The sequence below is a fragment of the Mustela lutreola genome, chromosome 18 (genome assembly GCF_030435805.1).
Source record: "Mustela lutreola isolate mMusLut2 chromosome 18, mMusLut2.pri, whole genome shotgun sequence".
Classification (NCBI taxonomy): Eukaryota; Metazoa; Chordata; class Mammalia; order Carnivora; family Mustelidae; genus Mustela; species Mustela lutreola.
The window spans coordinates 7,948,481-7,963,922 of record NC_081307.1 but is presented as its reverse complement, the minus strand read 5'-3'; the positions used below and the strand labels follow the sequence as shown (position 1 = coordinate 7,963,922).

General features: G+C 43.4%; 1 pseudogene; it reads left to right on the top strand.

The window, feature by feature from the left end:
* The first annotated feature begins 3,263 nt into the window (after nucleotides 1-3,263).
* On the top strand, nucleotides 3,264-13,958 carry LOC131820666 (large ribosomal subunit protein uL11-like; annotated as a pseudogene).
* The last annotated feature ends 1,484 nt before the right edge of the window (nucleotides 13,959-15,442 follow it).

Genomic DNA, 15,442 nt, shown 5'->3' with positions numbered 1-15,442 from the left:
TACCCCTTTGTATACCTTGCATGTGAAGGAAGCCGGTCAGATAGGCTGAATTCTTTACTTCAGGCTGCCTCGAGGGTGGCCAGCCAGCCTGTGGGCGGGATGCCCTGGAGTTAAGTGCCCAATTCTGGTCCTGTTATAGGCCAGCCCTGGACAAAGAGCAGCTTAGGTTCCCTCCCTGAGAGAGGCAGGCAGACCGAGCTGACAGGCCAGGGCGGGCCTGGCAGTTCGTAGCTGACACGTTTAGGGACAGATAGATGGTTGTGAAATAAACACAACCATCTATCTGTCCCTCTGTAACTTCTCTTTCCCGTCCTAAATCAGTCTTCTGGTCAGGCTAAGGCTGTAATTTCTCTCAGTGTTAAGTTCCTCGGGGGACAAGAGAGGCAACAGGAGGACAGTGGGTCCTAGAGGGAGAATGGGGCGCTGAGCAGGGTGAGAGGACGGCAAGGCCCCTGTGGTGACCAACCCAGCCCTTTCCGTCCTGCCTGGAAGCGCGAGACCATGGGCTCACTCAAGGTAACAAAGTCCCAGGAATTCCCCCTCCACCCACGTCTATGAGATGAATAACTTTTTTTTTTTTTTTAAGATTTTATTTATTTATTTGACAGAGAGAGATCACAAGTAGACGGAGAGGCAGGCAGAGAGAGAGAGGGAAGCAGGCTCCCTGCTGAGCAGAGAGCCCGATGGGGGACTCGATCCTGTCGGGGACTGCCTCTGGCCGGGAAAGTCCCCGCCATTACAAGAAGGTGCTTGGCTCACTGACAGCAAAATACGCTGCAAGTATACAATGAACTTTCTGGTGAAGCCCGCCTAAAGGAGGACATAGTTATTGGCTGTATCAAATTTAATCAGCATAGTTACAGGACTCTCATTGGCTCTCCCCATTGCTTGACCCCTTATTGGTCACCCTGCTGTATATAAGCTAAGGAAGTTGATTAAATAAACGGAAATGAAGCATTAACACTATACCAGGCTCATTGTCGTCCTTGCGGGCCGAGGGCGACACGATCCCAGGACCCTGAGATCATGACCTGAGCCGAAGGCAGCGGCTTAACCCACTGAGCGACCCAGGCGCCCCTGTGAGATGAATAACTTAAGGCAGTCTACTGGAAGTGCCGTGTGGGGACCGGCTCTCCCATCTTCTTGCCCTGCCCACCCTTCTGAAAAGCAGCAGCAGGAGTTAAAAACCAGCAGGGTGAAGGGTGACACCAAGCTTATGCTTAGATCTAGAGACCCCAGGACATTGGCAGTGTAGACGGGGGAAGGGGGTTAAGGAGATCTTGCTGGAAGAAGTCCGAGAATGCGCCCTTCTCTTCTGAGCCTCGTAGTGGGGATAGGATCAGTACCAGAAATCCCTGGAGGTTTAAAAAATGATAACACGCTTCCATCTTGTCTTCTCTTGAACTTATGATGGTTCTGGGCAGGATGACAGACAAATGTATTTTGAAAAGCTTTTCTGCAAGGGATTCTGATTCTCTTCCCCACTTCCCATGGATCTTTTTGAGAACCACCGCACTATACCTGTCATCTCGAGACTTTTTTGATCAGGCATTCCACCAGCTAAAAAATTTTAAGTAGTATCCTTGGTGTTTGGATATTTATTTTAAAATCATACTACTGTTATTAGTCATCCTAAAGACTTTCATTAACAGAAAGCGAGCTTAAAATTAAATAGCAGCAGAACTTATAATATTTTCTTACTGACCCCTCACTCACCCAGTGCCCCTCTCCAAGTTTGTGTGCACCCATTTTGGAGACCTCTGTTCTCAGTTCCTATTTGAATCCTCCATGCCTAGCCCAGGACCTAACATGCAGTAGGTGTTCAGTAAACAATTTTGTGAAAAAGATCAATCGCCAATGGTTGAATTAGGGCTGGATCTTGGAGAACATGAATATTTTGAAAATCTGTAAGTAAGGAGAGGGAGTGAGTGAGCTGAGATGCTTCCTCATAGATTGACATTATGATTTATTGAGCTTTCTTAACAGAAACATTAAAATCAGACCTTACAGGAGGTCATTTGAATAATGATTGATGGCTTAGTTACTTAAATTACGTGTGTTTACTAATCCCTCATCTCCCATTCTAGTTGCACGACTGTCTCTTGGCTGGGCCAGTCCACCTTGGGAGACAGGTTCTATGAACAGGACAATGAAGGGCAACAAGCAAGCTACTCTGGGGGAAGGGATTCAGTGAGGAGGCTCCCGGGAGAAAGAAGCCCCAAATCTCGGCTATTAGTTAATTAGGTGCCGAGTAAAACAGGCTGGAAGGGCCAAGTGAAAAGGATTATTACAGGCTCTTAATGGCTGGGAATTGATTTATTAGCGCGGCATCCCATTTGCGTGCAAGACAGAAAGTTGGTAGTAACCCAGGTTTTAGAGGCAGAGGGATGGAGGGTTCAGGGCCCCTGGGATCACCTCTCAGAGGATTTCTTTGAACTTTAACCTGCTCACCCATTCCCAGAGCCTTTGTTCTGGGGGAGGGGGGTGGCAGGCACCCAGAGGTAGTCACTTTCCAAGTTCATTCTCAAAGCCCGCCTTCAGGAGTGCCACACAGCCTACCGACAGAATGCCAAGACCGCCCTTCTTCCTCCCTTGTTTTGTAGATGGTAATTGCAACATGTGTATGTTGCTTGCTTATAGCTTCTGTGTTGGACTCTGTTCTCAAAAGGCTTTACACATGTGTTGACTGACTTAATCCTTGCAACAACATGGGGGGATGGTGCCACGGGTCTTTTTCTTTTAAAGCTGAGGCAACTGAGGCACACAGTGGTGAAGTAACTTGCCCAGGCTCATTAGAGTTAGGGAAGCTCGTGAGTGGCCGGTAAGTGGCAGCTCTAGGAGTTAAACCTCAGCTTGTTGGCCTCAATGACATGCCCTCACCATGGTGCCATCGCTGAGGGAGTGGAAGTTCCCCAGACTCAAAAGGATCTAGCTGGTGTTGGGCTCAGTTCACGACCTTCCTCCCCCTCAGAGCCCTGATGCCCTAGACCCCTGCCCCCTAATTTTCTAAATTAATCTGGTCCCAGATCCCTCATTCACACTAAAGTGTAAATGATCGAGGATCTGTTAAAGGACTACCCCTCTCTGGGAAACTTTTTAGCAGGAGCCAGAATGTTGAAAGGATGAAGCCTTGAAGATGGAATCCAAGGCAACTTCTGGGACGGTTGTTGTGGGTGTTTGATTGTTCAGTGTCACACTCTGCAGCCTGGAGGGCAGGCAAACGCTTTCTCATTTGGGACCACAGCCGCCCAGAGGCTGGAACCATGCAGAGCCTCAGCCTCGCCCCCCTCACGTTCATGGTCTCCACGGGAGCCGCTGGGGAGCAGAGCAGAGCAGCTGCCACCACCAACTCCATCATTAGAAAACCTGGTATGAAGTTTATAGCCTATTTCACAGTTTTAAAAGTGTGTGTCTGATGTCAGTCTTCTCAAACTATGCAGCAGGGTGGCTTGGTCCTTGTGCCAACCGTGCAGCCGTCCTGGACCCATGGAACTTTGAATGGCAGTCCCTGCAGCTGGGATCAAAGGCAGGGGTGGGAGCGTGCTGGCAACAGGCATGGCCTCTTGGAAGATGTGGGGAGAGAACGGAGACCCCACTGAGTGGACCAGAGAGGCCCAGGTCCTCATCAGGTGTCATTACGCATGTGGTTTGCAGAGAAGAGTCTTTTGATGGAGTCCTGGGGAGCACGGAGTTGCAGGCGGGGATCACAGAAACTTCTAATGTTCCCCTACAAGGGAAGCAGACCCTGCCCTGGCTTCATGACTCGTGTGTGGCCTTTATGGGCCGTGACCAATGGCTCAAGGCCTGGGCTGGCAGCCGTCAGCCTTCATCCTAGGCAGGAATTCTAATTAAACTGGGACTCCTGGGTCTCACTTACAAAGAGCTCAGCCCCAGACTCTGCCTTCCAGGCCCCACCCGCTGGTCACACTCTTGAATGCCACCTGCGGGGACGCCCAGCTCAGGGATGCCTGGCTTGACTTCGAAGTGGGCTGCAGAGGACCTGAGCCAGGTTGAGCTTTGGGGCAGGCCCTGAGCTTTGATCCTAAGAGAGCTTCATTTATTTATTTTTTAAAGATTTTATTGATTTATGGGAGAGAGGGAGAGAGAGCGCACGCACAAGCGAGGGCAGGAGCAGAGGGAGAGGAACAAACAGGCTCCCCGTTGAGCCCAACGTGGGGCTCAATCCCATGAACCTAAGATCATGACCCGAGTTGAAAACAAGTTGGACATTCAACCAACTGAGCCACCCAGGCACCCTGATTCTAACAGATCCTTAGAGGAAAACATCCGATGGCCTCTTGGATGGCTCTGGTCCTTCTCTTGGCACTCTCCTTGCTATTTGTACTGCTCTTATGTATTTGTAACGTGTATCTCTTGTCTTCACAATGAATTGGGTTGGTTGAGGTATTCAGGGATCGAGGGAAATTCAGGGTGGTAGAATCCCCATCTGGGCTTCTCCAAGGGGCCCGCAGGTGGGAGCTCATTCAGAGAGACCCAGCTGAGTACCAGGCAGACCATGAATTAGCATCAACGTCCGCGGCTCATGAGAGATGGATGCCAGAGAAGCTGGACCCGGAGCTGCATCAGGGGACTGGTATGATTTGTGGAGGCAGAAAGGAAGCCCAGGGCACAAGGAAATAGCTGCCTTGCACATTTAAAATAAAACAGGAGGTTTATCTGCGCATTAGAAATCCTTAATTCCCAAACTTGTCTAGTAATTCCTAAAGAGAGCAGTCGGAACAACCCTGCTGCTTTTCTATATTCAGCAATCAGATTGTCCTCTTTCTGCATGGTTCTGACTTTCAGTGCTGTCCGTTTAGGTCTAACTTCAACAGTATAAAATGAGAATGTGTGTGCGTGAGGCTGATGATGGCCGTGGTGGATGGCCATGGTGGAGGGTGGGGAGGCAACGTCCCCCAGGAGCTTTGGCTGAAGCTCTGTCAGCAAATGTATCACTGTCGAGGGTCAAGACCCTCTCCCAAGTCCCGTTCACTGGTGAACAAAATGCCTGGTGGAAAGAGAGTGGAAAGTCAGGGGTGAAAGAAGAGATCCAAAGGGTACCTGGTGCTGCCTTTGGAGAACCGAAGCTCCCCAGGCTCGGTGGGTCTGCACAAACTAAGTAAGGCCTGGGCTCTTGGCTGACTTTCCTGCTAGTCCTGAAGACACCCACACACCCAAACCGCGGGGAATGCAGCTTGCTGACCTTGGCAGGAAGGAGGGCTGACTCGGCCTTTTGCGTAACATAAATACTCAGCACAGCTGCCTATGACCTGCCCATTTCTTGTCAGATCCAAGAGGGAAAGACCTACTGGCCAAACCCTTTACCCCACTGCACCTCAGACCCCAAGAATTTGGGCTCTGCTCAAGTTAGTAAGCTGGAGCTGCTCCCCTCCCCCAACTGGCTGCTGGTGGAGGAAAATCCTGGGTAAGAAGGACAGTAAGAAAATGTAAGGAGCTGCCTGGTCTAATGGGATTTTAAAAAAAAAAAAAAAAAAAAAAAAAAAGGTTTGCTGTTGATAAACGTGCTTGGGAAGCCTCCTATTAGAAAAACTCTAGGCCTTTCTGCTCCGGCTGATGGGGGATTGGGAGAGAGGGAGGAAAGAATGAAAGAATTTAACTTGGCAAAAGAGATGATCTCTCCCAGTGCTTGTCTCACCCATCCTCACCACCCTCCCAATCCCATTCCCGGGGTTGACCTGGATTCAGTCCTTTGTTCATAACACACTGTCACCAGCCCCCAACCCTTGCCATGACTGGCAGTACCTCCTTCTTCCCTCTGCCCGAGTCCCGTGAATCCTTCTAGACCTGACTGGAGTCCCATGACTTCCATGAAAACTTTTCCCACTCCCCTGACTTCTCGCTTCTTGGAACTCTTGATAGCCTGGAGTTAGTCCCACACACTTTGTTAGCACTTAATTTTTCTCTAATAGTTTCGTGAAAATTAGCTGTGTCTCACTAGCTTGTTGTCATCACTTAGAGAGCACTGCCCAGTTGCATCCTGGGATGGGCTCAGAAAGTACAGGATTGATGGATTGATGGATGGGTTCTTGGAAAGATGGCAAGTTCTTCCAACATATGGCTGCTGTGGCCTTTTTCCAGGGCCTACCAGACCACAGGGTAAATTGGAAGGAGGGTCTTTGGTCTTGAAATTTGGAGATGAGACTCCAGCAGGAAGAAATGAGCTACTAGATGTATATATGCTGTTTGGTTGGAGCCCAGCTCCATTCCAGTGTGGCAGCCCTTATGTGAGGGCTTGTCAGGAGATGAATGGGCAAGATGTTGCCTCAGCATTTTAGGGCCACACTTCCCTGGATAAATGGCTTGAGTAGGTTATCACCAATGTCTTACTGCTATGAAAACTAAATTGTGTCCGCCCAAAATTCATGTTGAAGCCCCAGCACCCGTGATTGTCTTTGGAGCTAGGGTTTTTGGGAAGTACATGAAACACTGTGGCATAATGGAACATTACTGAATTGGAAAAGGGGAGCCTCCTCTCTGCCATTAACCTCTCTGGGTTCCATTGTCTTCTGCAAAAACTGTGGAAAATAACCCAAGCTCTGATAAAAGAGACAAACTAGGTGATTGCTTGAGGGTCCTTCCTACTCTAAGAACCCCTAATCTAAGTAATAAGGAGGGAGACAGCAGACTATCACAGAGAAGAACACTTCTAACCCTAAGTGCCATTTGACAAGGGAATGGATATTGTGTCAATGGTGCTGTTCAGTACGGACTGGGTGCCATCCAATGAGGATACACTAAAGGCTAGATGATTTCCAAGGTCTCTTCCAGCACTAAGGGCCTCCTACAAGGCTATGACTCATGCCTCTTTGTGCTCCTTGCCCTTTCTTCAGCTGCCAGCAGCCACTTGTAGTCAAATGTGACCCCATTTTATGTTTGAGTAGAGAAACAGAGGACAACACAGAGCCAAGTTCAACTGTAAGGTTCTCCAGATTCTCAACTTGATAGTTGTTACCATTTGCATCTTGAATGAGGAGGTAGTTTGTGTCACAGGCCCTGGGACTTCTAGTCACAAAAACTTAAAAAGGGTAAGACATCCATGGTGGCTTTGGGGTAAGGATATATGATGGGAGGGAGCAAACAGGTCCTGAATCAGAAGATGCTTCTCAAGAGAACCAAGGGGCCCTTTGCCCCACTTGGGTTCTTTTCAGAGATGTCCATGCCTCTCTCATTTCTCCATTAACTGCCCACCTCTCTCATTTCTCCATTAACTGCCCACCTATCTTCCTCTAGAGTCTCATCTGTGCTCTACTCTTGTGGGTATTTTTATGAATCCACAAAATCCTACCATTTTCCATCTGGAAGCTTCCTTTGAGAATATATAATTCAGTGTTTCCCCAAATGTCAGTCTTTCACACACCACTTTCACAGTTTTTGACAAATACATATGCCAACTGTTCTATTATTTACTCATAGCTTTATTTAAATTGGGACTTTAAAATCCTGCATGTTTTTAAATTACCAACATAAATGGAAAACCAGCCTTACTTGCATGCATTTAAGATAACCATAATTAATATTCACCATTAAAAGGAAAAAATGTATCCCCTTGGGACGCCTGGGTGGCTCAGTCTGTTGTGTCTGACCCTTGATTTCAGCTCAGGTCATGATCTCAGTGTCATGAGACTGAGCCCTGCATTAAGCTCCACCCTCAGCCAGGAACCTGCTTGGGATTCCCTCTCTCCCTCTGCCTCTCCCAACTCCCTCCCTTCCTCTCTCTCAAATAAATAAATAAATCTAAACAAAACCAAAAACCAAAACCCAAAAAACAAAACAGGTTTCTTAAAAAAAAAAGTTTCCCCTTGTACCCATGTAAAATTACCCCAAGAACCTTACCATGTTATGAACTTTTACAAACATGAATCTGCTGCAACACTCTCTCTGAACATTCATTGGGAACATTCACATGGAAACTAAGGCCCAGAGAGGTTTAGCCACTTGTTCAAGTTCAGCAGAAGATGAGTGGCCTGCACTTTTGACTCTCAGAGACTCTTGGTTCATTCTACCTCATGCTTCTTTAGATGAAGCTGATGGGGTTAAAGATATTTACCCTCTGTATTAGTTTCCCAGGGCAGTGGTAACAAAGTACCACAAACTGGGTGTCTTAAAACAGGAACTTTTTGGTCTCAAAGTTCTGGAAGTCCAAAATCAAGGTGCTGAGGAGGCCATGTTCCCTCCAAACCCTCCAAGGGGTGGATTCTTCCCCGCCTCTTCCAGTTTCTGGGAGCCCCAGATGTTCTTTGGCTTGTGGCATCATAATTCTAATCTCTACCTTTGTCTTTGCCTGGTGTTCTCCTTGTGTGTTTATTTCTGTGTTGCCTGTGTGGCTTAGTTGGCTGAGTGGCTGCCATCAGCTAGGTCATGATCCCAGTGTCCTGAGATAGGCTCCTTGCTCAGCAGGAAGTCTGCTTCTCCCTCCTTCTGCTCTTGTGCCTTCAATTGCTCTCTCTCGCTCCCTCTCAAATAAAGAAACAAAATCTTTAAAAAATTTGTTTAAAAAGAAAGTCTCCCTCAGATAAACAAATAAAATTAAAATTATGGAATTACATACATTGATAAAATAATAACATGCATTGGACATTGTTGCATGCCAGTATCATCTCATTTGATCCTTACTTAGCTCTCTGAAGGAAACAAGTGTGGTAGATTCTTACAATAATGGTCCCCACTGAATTGTTCTTCCTGTATCCATGTCTTTGTGTAGACCCTTTGACAGTGATTCTGGGCTTGGTCTTATGACTTGCTTCAGCAGATGGAATACTAATAAAAGTAGTACAAACAGAGACTTCAAGCTGATGGGGGGGTTTGCCTACTTTTGTTGCTGGGAACTCTTCTACTATCATGTGAATAAGCCAGGACTTGTCAGTGGAGGACAGGACTTCGTGTCACAGAGAGAGATTGTCTCAGTTGAGGCCCTACACAACCAGCCTCTAGCTGATCTGCCAGCTGATTGCAGCTACGTGAGTGACTCCAGGAAGAACAGAAGAACCACCAACTGAATCCAACCTAACGGCTAACTTGCAGAATCATTATGAGCACATAAAATGGTTGTTTTAAACCACTAAGCTCTTATATGGTTTGTTACTCAATGATGTGTAATTGACACAGAAGATATTGTTTCTATTTTATAGATGAAGAAACTGACTCTCCAAGGATTTGATTGACCTGCTCATCATGACAAAGACTGGAAAGAAAGAGAAAGCCCCATCCTTCTTTGATGCAAGAACCTAGCAGTTGAACACAGTGCTATGGGCATTTCTGATCTTCACTGATCAGTAATACATGGCAGAGCTTCGGAAATTCTAGAAGAAAGGAGCAAAGTATTCTAGGGGCTGAAGTCTGACCAAGTGCCAAGAGACTACAGAGATGAGGCTCTTTTTGTCTGGAAAGTCAAATGTGTGTGAGATAGGAGAAGTAAAGCCTGCAAAAACATGGTAGAGAGGTAGACACGGACTAATCCAAAAATCTGAAAACTGGGAGAGGGACAACAGCCTCCAAAGCTTGAAAAAGGCAATTTTAGGACAAATGAAGTCTAGGACTTCTTTTCGCAGTGAGCATTGAGTTAATAGGACTCATTATTTTGAAATGTGGTATAGGATTAAAATGTAAATAAATGGTCTTAAATTTACTTATTTATATATGCAATCACATTTATTGAAGACATACTATATAGTAGGCACTGTGCTAGGAGATGGGGATTCAGAATTGAATAGTACACAGTCGGCTCACTCATATTCTAGCAAGAGGCAGACATGTTGATTACTCAGTCCACATATGCTGATTGAGCACCACGTGGGCCAGATCCTGTGCTAGCTCTGCAGATAAACTGGTGAGCAAAAGAGAAATCCCTCCTGCTCTCCTTGAGCCCACAGTTTCTTAAAGAAGGCAGATGTTAGAGAAATAATTAAATTATAACACACGACTAATTAGTCACTAATGAGCTTGATGTTGTAAGAGAGAAGTACAGGGAGCTTTAGGAATATACAAAGAGAGGTCATTATGTAGTCTAGGGAGTCATAAAAGATCTCCTTGAGGAATTTAGGAGTAAGCTGACAACAGGAGGCTGAACAGCAGTGAAGTTGGCAACGAAGATGGGTGGGGATGGGGGGAAGAACATTCATAGAGGGAACATCGTGTGACAAAGGGTGGAAAAGAGTTATTTGAGGAACTGAAAGATGTCTAGTATGGCTGTGTTGGAGGAAACAGTAGGGGCAAGAATGGGCTACAGTAGGTTTTTTTCTGTTGTGCTCTGTTGTCCCCAGAGGCTGAACACTAAAAACTGCATCATCTGGGCTATGTAGCCCTCTGGCTTCTAGTTGGGTCTGCACGACAGAAGCATGAGTAGGAGATCAGAGATCATAGTGGAGAGAAGGCATGACATTTCTCCTACTCTCCCCCGTTTGGGTGCTGAGGTTCTGGCAACTGTTGTATCTTATAACAGTAGTTCCTGTTGGTGGCCCTACTTCCATGGCCCCAGTTTGATTAGTTTTGGTAACATCCTTTGTTCACTCTGTGCATTAAAGCCTACCAGTCACAATGACTTCCCACTGTTGCTAGTCCCAAGTACCTTAATCTCCCTTTTTCTTCCTTTAACTTTTGTAAACCTTCTCTTTATTAAACTGTCTTTAAATTCCAGTTGAGGGTGCCTTCTGTTTTCTGCTCAGGAGACTCACTAAAGGTCCCACTAAGGACTTTGGACTTAGTCCTGGGCAATGATAAGATGTTTATAAGATTTCAGCAAAGGAGTGACATGGTATTTGCTCTTTAAAATATCCTGGGGTTTCTGCTTCTAGTAATGATAGAGTAAGATCTTACTAGACTGTCTCTCCTATAAAAAACAACTAAAAATCTGGACAAGTAGCAAAAACTGTAGCTATGTGAGGTAACAGAAAATCAACAGTAGCAGACAGACTCTTCATGGAAGTACATTGTCAGAGGAGCAGAGTTTTTTTTCAAAGTAAGTTCTCATTTTTGTGGCTTTTCCCCTGGGGACAATGTGGTGATATGATTGCTGGAGGTGACAGGGTGCTTGTGGAAAAACTGGAATCTCTCTGGGCTGGGAAACCAGAGAGATTTCAGAGGTTTCCCAATTTCCTGGGAAACCAGGAAATTGAAGCCAGAGAAATTGTGTCTGCTGAAGAGAGTGGAAGAATCACAGACGGGAAAGAACCAAAGAGGATCCCAAATTCTGACTATCCATATCTCCCTGTGACCCCTTGTATAGGTGTTTACAGAACAAACTGATAGTGATTCTGATAAAGAAAAAACATTTGAACAGACACAGGAACGCAGGAGCTGCTATGCAAGAGAAAGAGTTAGTGGTTCTTATCAGAGGGGGAAAAAACTAGAATTTTTTCCATAAACATTTACAATGACAAGGATACAACTCAAATTTATCTGACTTACAAAAATCCATGAATTTGGAACACATTCTTGAGAGAAAAGAAAATGTGAACGTGACCCTGAGATGACCTAGATATTGGAACTAGCATAGAGGGATTTAAAAATGGCAACCAAAACTATCCTCAATGAAGTAAAAGAAAATATGCTTATGATGAATGAAAAGGTAGGAAATCTTAGTAGTGAGAGAAAAATGATTTTTTGAAAAACCTAAATGATTTTAAAAAAATTTTAAATGGAAACTTCAGTACCAAAAAATACAGTATCAGAAATGAATGGACTTGATAGCCAGTGGAGATGACAATGGAAATAGGAAGAGAACTTACTATTGGAGCAATAAAAATTATCCAAGGTGGAGAACAGAGAGCAAAAAATAAAAAAATTAAATAAAATAAAAAAATTAAAACATTTAAAAAAAAAAAAAACACATCATGGGGGACCTGGGTGCCTCAGTGGTTAAGCCTCTGCCTTCCGCTCAGGTTATGATCTCAGGGTCCTGGGATCTGAGTCCCACATTGGACTCCTTGCTTGGCAGGAAGACTTCTCTCTCCGCCTCTGCCTGTCATTCTACCTGCTTGTGTGCTCATGCTCTCTCTCTCGCGCGCGCTCTCTCTCTCTCTGACAGATAAATAAATAAATAAATAAAATCTTTAATAAAAAAAGGATAATATAGGGTGAAGGAATATGGATCAACACCGAAATGAAGTTTTTTTTTTTTTTAAAGATTTTATTTATATATGAGAGAGGTGGGGAGAGCACATGAGCAGGGCGAGGAGCAAAGGGAGAGAGGGAGAGGGAAATAATCCCAAGCAGACTCTGCACCAAGTCTAGAGCCCAACCCTATGACATCAAGATCATGACCTGAGCTGAAACCATGAGTTGGTCACCTAACTAAGCTATCTAGGTGCCCCTTGCAAGGTGTTTGTAAATTGTGTGAAATACAACCATGCTTACTAAAGCATTTTGTAAAAAAGTAGAGATGTATATTATAATTTCTAGGGTAGCCACTAAAAATAATGCAAAGAAGGAAAGCTAAAAAGCCAACAGGATAATTAAACTTAAATCTTAAAAAATATTGAAACAATAAAAAAAGATAGGAATGGAGGAACAGTAGAACAAAAGAAAACAACAAAAAACCAGAGGAAAAATATAAAAAATCAAATGGTGGCTCCAAATCCAACTATACCAATAATTACATTAAATACTAATGGATTAAGATACTCCATTTAAAAGGTAGAGATTGTCCTATTGAAGAAAACAAGATCCAACTACATGTTGTCTACAAGAGACACACTTAATATAAAGACACAGATATGTTGAAAGTAAACAAATTAAAATACTCCATTTAAAAGGCAGAGATTGTCATACTGAAGAAAACAAGACCCAACTATATGTTGTCTTAAAAAGTTAAAGTTAGACATACTTAAAAAGTTAAAAAGTGTGTCTCTTGTGGAGACACACTTAATATAAAGACACAGATATGTTGAAGGTAAATGGGTGAAAAAACATAATGTGAACACTAAGTATAGGAGAGCTGAAGTGGCTATATTAATATCAGAAAAAGGAGAATTCAAAACAGAGTATTTTTAGAGGCAGAGAGAAACATTTCACAATGATAAAAAGGGTTATTTCACAATGACTTTACTTGTAAATATGTATATGCTTAATAACAAAGCTTCAAAATATATGAAACAAAATTGATGGCGTTGAAAGGAGAAATAGACAATTCCACAATCATTGGTGATTTTATCATTTCTCCCCAGCAATTGATAAAATGAGACCCCCCCCCAAAAGAAAAGAGAAAAAAGAACTGTGATTTTGAACAACAGTGTCAATCACTTTGGTTGAGTTGTTTTTTATAGAATATTACACTGAATGATGACAAAAAAACACATATTTTTTTCAAGGACACATGGTGTGTTTACCAGGACAATTGGCCATAAAGCAAGTCTTAAATTTAAAGACTGACATTGTGGCTTTTTGGATTTTGCCTGGGAGGAGGTGAGGGTGCAACTGTCTTTGGTCCTCCCAAATCCGGGTTCATCTAACACCAGCTGCCTCCACCGTGCCACCTAAGTTGAACTCCAACCAGATCAAATAATATACCTGAGGTGCCCTCGTGGGGAAGTCAGTGCCACGTCTACCTTGGCCCCCAACATCAGCCCCTTGGGTCTATCTCCAAAAAAGTTTGGTGATGACATTGGAATGGTTTAAGATTACAATGAAACTGACCATTCAGAACAGAAAGCCCAGACTGAAGTGGTGCCTTCTGCCTCTACCTTGATTAACAAAGCCCTTAAGGAACCACAAAGAGACAGAAGGAAGCAGAAAAATATTAAGCACAGTGGAAATGTCACTTTTGATGAGATTGTCAACATTGTCTGATGGATATGGCACTGATCTTTACCAGAGAACTCTCTGGAACCATTAAAGACATTCTGAGGACTGCCCCGTCTGTGGGCCGCAATGTTGATGGCTGCCACCCTCATGACATCATGGATGACATCAATAGTGGTGCAGTAGAATGTCCAGCTAGTTAAGAACTAAAAAGGAAAATCTTTCAGTAAAGGATCATTTAACAACCAAAACACAAAAAAACAAACAAAAAAAGATCAAAAAGATCAACATCATAGAGAATATGTTCTCTGATTATGGTGGAATTAAATTAGAAATCAATAAGATAATTAGGAAAACTCCATATATTTGGAAATTGTGTACCACACTTCTAATTAATCCATCATTTAAAGAAGTCACAGTGGAAATTAGAAGATATTTTGAATTAAATAATAATGAAAATACACACATCAAAATCTGTGGGATGTTGCTAAAGCAGTGCTGATTGTAGGACCACAACAGGAAATATACAAGATAAACCGAGAATGTCTTATGCCAGAGAGTAAGGAAATGCTCAAAAATCAAGAGGATAGGGGCATATTGAAGAGATACAGGAGCAGCCTAAAAAAGCTCCCATGACCAAAGTTGGGACAGTTTGAGTTACAAGACCAATAATGCAATATTGGATTATAACCCCAAATATAAAATGAATATCCATGGATCTGTATTGATATAAGTCAATGACTGAATAAATAAATGTGGGAGAAGAATTCCAGATAAATTAAGTGAATGCTACTGCCCACCCCTTTGAGTATGAGCTGTAAAGTATAGAAAGGGATGGCGGGGCAGGGGGAACAGAGAGGAAGATGAGAAAATAACTTGACAGTGGAAAAACTTGACAGTGGAAAAACTGATCGAGATTAACATTGTCATTGATAAGCCATGCTGAAACATACCCTTCACATGATATGATGAGAATGGCACGTCACCTTCATGGTCTTTCTCCTCAAAACCCATTATACCAGTCTAACCAGAGAAAGACAAACTGGGAATCTCCAGGATTCCTCAAAACAGCCAAGGTCACCAACGACAAAGAATCTGAGAAACTGTCACAGTCAAGAGGACCCTAAAGAGACCAATGACTAAATAGGTTGGAATATCTGGATAGGATTCTGAAAATGAAAAGGATGTTAAGGAAAAACTTACAAAATCCAAAAAAAGTATTGATTCAGTTTATAGTAATAAACTAATGTTGATACCTTAATTGTGACATGTACCATAAGAATGTGAAGTGTCAGCAATAGGGGGAACAGGGTGAAGGGTGTATGGAAACTCTGTGCTATATTCACAACTTTTCTGTAAATCTAAAAATATTCTAAAATTAAAAATTTGTTTAAAAAATTATGGGATGGACCAAGAGCAGTGCAGAGAGGGAAATTCATAGGTTTAATGCTTATATTGGAAAAAAGTTCCCTAAAATCAATTACCTAAGTTTATCACTTTAGATGTTAGAAAATGAGAAATTAAATCCAATGTAAATAAAAAGAAGGAAATAATAAAGATCAGAACTTAATGAAATAGAAAATGAACAGACAATGAAGAAAATAAAAATAAAAACCTGGTTGTTTGAAATGATCAGTAAAATTGGTAGGGCTCTCATCAGATAGATTAAGACAAAAACAGAGAAGGC